The sequence below is a fragment of the Antennarius striatus genome, chromosome 6 (genome assembly GCF_040054535.1).
Source record: "Antennarius striatus isolate MH-2024 chromosome 6, ASM4005453v1, whole genome shotgun sequence".
NCBI lineage: Eukaryota > Metazoa > Chordata > Actinopteri > Lophiiformes > Antennariidae > Antennarius > Antennarius striatus.
Genome location: NC_090781.1, coordinates 2,737,501 through 2,742,500, shown reverse-complemented (window position 1 = coordinate 2,742,500; position 5,000 = coordinate 2,737,501). Strand labels below are relative to the sequence as shown.

At 41.8% G+C, this 5,000-nt stretch overlaps 1 non-coding gene across 1 annotated transcript in view; it reads right to left on the bottom strand.

Moving 5' to 3' along the window:
- Positions 1-4,994: 4,994 nt before the first annotated feature.
- The window catches only part of LOC137598214 (5S ribosomal RNA), a 119-nt gene continuing 113 nt past the window's right edge, over positions 4,995-5,000 (bottom strand). Inside the window, exon 1 of the ribosomal RNA XR_011036537.1 lies at positions 4,995-5,000. This exon is cut by the window's right edge and continues 113 nt beyond it. This is a non-coding gene — a ribosomal RNA (5S ribosomal RNA).

The following is a 5,000-nucleotide window of genomic DNA, read 5'->3' as shown; positions in this document are numbered from 1 at the left end:
TTTTACACCATCATATATTACCTGGTTCGGCAGAAAACCTGGCATAACTTCATACATTACATCTTTTAATTGTACAAAATTTGCTTTCAACATATTCGCATTGTATAACATTTTCCCTTCCGTTCTGATATATTTATTCAGAAAAATTGGTAGCTCTTTTACCGTGTTTAAAGAATGTACTGTGTACTGTAAATGTTCCATAAATTCTGCCTGAGCGCACAGGACTTCCTTGTAGAAAAGTGGGAGTTCTGCCATCATTGGTTTTTTCAATGTCATCAACAGCACATAATCACCAATTCTCATCACTCTATTCAGAAAATACCCCATTAGACACTTCCACCCATAATCTGTATCGTCATACAGATATTTTTTAATATATTTGATCCTAAATGCTTTCTTTTTACTGTCTATGTCCACCAATTTTAAACCCCCTTCCTCATATTTACCTATTAAAGTTTTCCTTGCTATTTTCCCCACTGTAGTCCCCCAGATGAATTTTGTCATCATTTCATGCATACGATTCACAACCCACAAGGGTAAATCAACTACTGCTAAGGCATAATTGAGTTTAGACAGTATTAAATGATTTAAAACCACTACCTTTCCGTTAATTTTAAGATCTCTCATCCTCCACCAATGTAGCACTGCCTCTATTTTTTTTAATATGCCTGTCCATGTTTCATCCCTTGCAGCTAAACTATCCACACCAATAAATGTACCCAAAATTTTTACATGTTTCGGCTGTACTTTCAATGATAGATCTGTTTGAGGCGGACTGTCCATATTAATGAATAGCATTTCCGATTTTTGCAAATTTATGCGAGAGCCTGATGCTTTACCATACATTGCAATTAAGTCAATTGCTCTATATACACTGTCTAAATCTCTGACTAGTAGCGTCGTGTCATCCGCAAATTGTTGGATCAAAACCTCCCCTCCCCCTGGTAACTCAATCCCTTTTACATGTGAATCCGTTTTTAATAACGCGCTCAAAGATTCCACCACAATAGAATATAGAATTGATGACATCGGACACCCCTGCCTGACGGATCTGTGCAGTTGAAACTCATCAGTAATCATTCCATTCACTTTAACTCTACCTGTTGCTGTGCTGTACAATAATTTCAACCATGCTATCATCCGATCTCCAAAACCTAACCTTTCCAGCACCCTAAACATAAATTTGTGTTCAACCCTGTCAAAAGCTTTATTGAAATCTAGAGATACGATAATACCTTTCTGTTTAGTTATTTTTAAATACTCCACTGTGTCCCTTATTGTGCTTATGATGTCAGATGCCTCTCTACCCGGTATACTATAAGCTTGCGTTGGTGCTATTATTGTGTGTATGACCTGTTTAAAGCGGTTTGCGAAAATTTTCATTAATATTTTATAATCTGTGTTCAAGAGTGTGATTGGTCTATAGTTAGCTAAATTACTTTTCTCCCCTTTCTTAAAAATCAAAGTTATAATGCCCAATGTCATTGATTTTGAAACCATCTTCTGACGAGCTATTTCTTTGTACACAGTTAACAGTATTGGCATTAACACTTTTGCAAAAACCTTATAAAAGTTTGCCGTTAGCCCATCACTGCCCGGACTTTTATTCGAGACCAAACTCTTTATTGCCATTTCTACTTCTTTCTCTTCTATTTCCCGATCACAAAATGATTTATCACTATTAGACAGTTTGACCGTCATTTTTGTCAGAATTTCTCTCGTTAAGATGTCGTCTGAACCGTTTGATGTAAAAAGAGTCTGATAGAAGTTGTACACAGTTTCTATCATTTCTCCCAAACTTGACGTCATATTTCCTTGTCCATCTTCTAAACGATTGATATAGCACTGTTCTTGCTTGCTTCGTTCCAGGTTTAAAAAAAATCCCGTGCTCTTTTCTCCCTCCACCGCATATTGCGCCCTACTCCGCACAATTGCCCCTTCACATTTTCTTTTTTCAATAGTTTTTAATTCTTCATATAGAGCCCCCAACCGTTCTTCATCAACATTATCCTGTCTGTTCAACATTTCAATTTCAGATTTTATTCGGTTTTCTTTTTGATGTTCTTTGAAGCTCATCCTCTTGGCAAAGTGAATGCTCTTCTTCTTAATTCTCACTTTCAAATCCTCCCATCCCTCCACCACAGCCGTCTTAAAAAAAGGTTGTGAGACGGTAGTCTTAATAAGTGTCTCTATACAGTTTATGAAGTTCTCATTTTTCAACAGTGTAGCATTTAGATGCCACAAACCCCCTCCCTTCCCTCTTTTCAGTTTCCCCAGTTTCACCAACAAAAAAGCATGATCACTCAGGAAAGTGAAGTCATAATGCGCCGTATGAAAATAATGTAAATGTCTCTGTTTAATCAAACATAAATCAATCCTGCTTCTGCGCAGAGAACCTTGCACAGTCTGAAGTCTGGAGTAGGTTCTCGCTAGTGGATTCTTATTTCTCCATAAATCCAACCATTCCTGCTGTAACATAAAATTCCTGAGAATTGTTCTTGAGGTATCGTTTTTAAATTGTCCAGTTTCATGTCTGTCCAGCATGCATAACTTGACATTGAAGTCCCCCATGATAATGTCACTGTTACTTGCACTCCGATATAAGTCTTTGAAAAAAACAGAACGTTCGCTCTCAACATTAGGAGCATAGATGTTCATTAGTTCAAAAGTTTGTTCTTCTACAGTGAATTTAATTTTTACCCACCTCCCTTCATCGTCACCCTTTGCGAAAGTGGCGTTTATGTCTCTGTTATTTACATTAACCAAAATACTCACCCCCCTCGCTCTACTTGTGCCGTAGCTCGAAAAAATTTGTCCGCGCCAGAGAGACTGCACTTGTGCTTCGACAACCGCGTCCCAGTGCGTCTCTTGTAAACATATAATGTTTGCCTTGCACAAAGTGATCAGTTTCTCAAATTTCTCAATATTCCTCAGTCCATTTATATTTATGGACGCTAGTTTCATAGTCACCTATGCACTAACTCCAAAGAATATGTATATATATATATATATATGTACCTCATCAGTAGAACCAATTTCATGTCTTCTTGTCTTTTTTGTTTCTCCTTCCTCTATTCCTTTTTTGACTCAAACCCTCCCCATCCTTTTCCGTCATATGTTCCCCTACCCCGTGTGCAGTATCACCTGCTAGTACCCCTCTGTTCGCGTCGAGTTGTTCCCCCTGTTCCATGTCTCCACAGCCACCGGTGTTCCGGAGGACACTACGACTGCGTCCCCTCCGATGTCCGCTATCCTCCGGTTCTGCGTCCCCTCTCCGCTCCGCCATCTCACTCCCGTATTTCCGTGTTGGTCGTTCCACGACCGCGGTTGCCTCTGCTACTCCATCACCGTCATTCTTCTCCCCGTCACCGGCATTCGTCCCCTCCTCCGACTCTCTTCCCTCGTCGTCCGTCTCCATCACACTGGAGGAACCCTCGTCCTCCTCCACGGTGTCCTCCTTCTCCTCCTTCTCCTCCGCCCTCACTCGCTCCTCTGTGTCCTTCTCCGTCGTTTCTCCACACTCCCGGGCATAGTGTCCCTGCTTCTTGCAGCGGAAGCAGAAGAACTCCGGACATTCACGCAAGATGTGTCCTGGTTGCAAACACAACCGACACACCTTTAATTGTTTATCATGTAGTACTCGAAAATACTCGGAACCCTCCAGTGTGTCAAATTTAGTACTATAAGGCAGGGACGAGATAGCGTCAGGAAATTTCACTTTGAGAAAACGAGTACCATCCAAAATTTCCGTGCCAGTCCATTTCCTTCGTCTGATGTCCGACGCAGGTTCCACTCCCCATTGAAACAGCTTGTCCCGAATTTGTCCATCAGTTATGTAGAGTGGCAAGTTTAGAAAGGACACCACTCTTGTGTCCTTAATCAGTTCTGTAGCCACCACCCTCGAGTTTCCTATCTTGAAACCATCTAATAGTCTTTCTTTGCCTTTGGCATTTCCCATGGTGAGTTCCCATCTCCCTTCTGCCTTTGCCCGGCAGCCCAACACTCTGCCACAGGTGAGCTCCACCGCCTTTAGTAAGGCCATCATCGCTATTTTCACCCCACCTTCAACTTCCACGTTCACCACCAAGTCTTTTGTGGCAAAATTCCGGTCCTTAACTGAATCACTGGCATCATCGTCTCCCACCGTCTTCCTCGCCATCTCTCCCCGGCGTCGACCCTGCCTGAGGGTCTCCATCGCTCCCGCTTCTCCATCCTTTGCCATCACCCGTCGTCTGTCGCCTGCCCCACCTTCTCCGACTGTCGTCCCATCTTTTCTCCCCTCTCCGCACACCTCAGATGGACAAGAGTCTCTCCACACTCTCAGCCCGTTTATTTCCATGGTCCCACTCGTCGGCTCTTCCGTCACCCGATCCATGTCTACAGCATCCGTTCGACTTAACTTTGCCGACACAAAGCAAACCCCCTGGCAGCCTTCGCTGCTGGGGGAGACAGCGAATTCTTTAGTATCAATCAGTCGTCGTTTTCTACTACATACAACAATATTCAAACTTCCACCTTCTTCCTCAAACATAGGCGTTGGCGTGCACCGAATCCGTATACACCCTAGGTGGGCGTGTTCAGAGTGGTATGGCCGTAAGCAACTATACTGGTCAAAAAAACCCTATATAAAGGTGGCATGGCACACACATAGCTTGCTTCAATACATACATACATGCATAGATGCATAGATGCATAGATAGATAGATAGATAGATAGACAGATAGATAGATAGATAGATAGATAGATAGATAGATAGATAGATAGATAGATAGATAGATAGATAGATAGATAGTATTCATACAAAAGTCATTGCTAGTCAGCCCTAACTTATACAACAACAATTATTACTTTTCTCTGGGATCAATTTCATTTCATCATTCAATCAATTCATTCATCAAACTTTTATTACATACAACTTTAGCTCATAAAACAACTTGACTCGTCTGTCTTTCCTTACAAACGCCCTCTGCTGGCGGGGGGACAGAAAAAGAAAAAGCTTA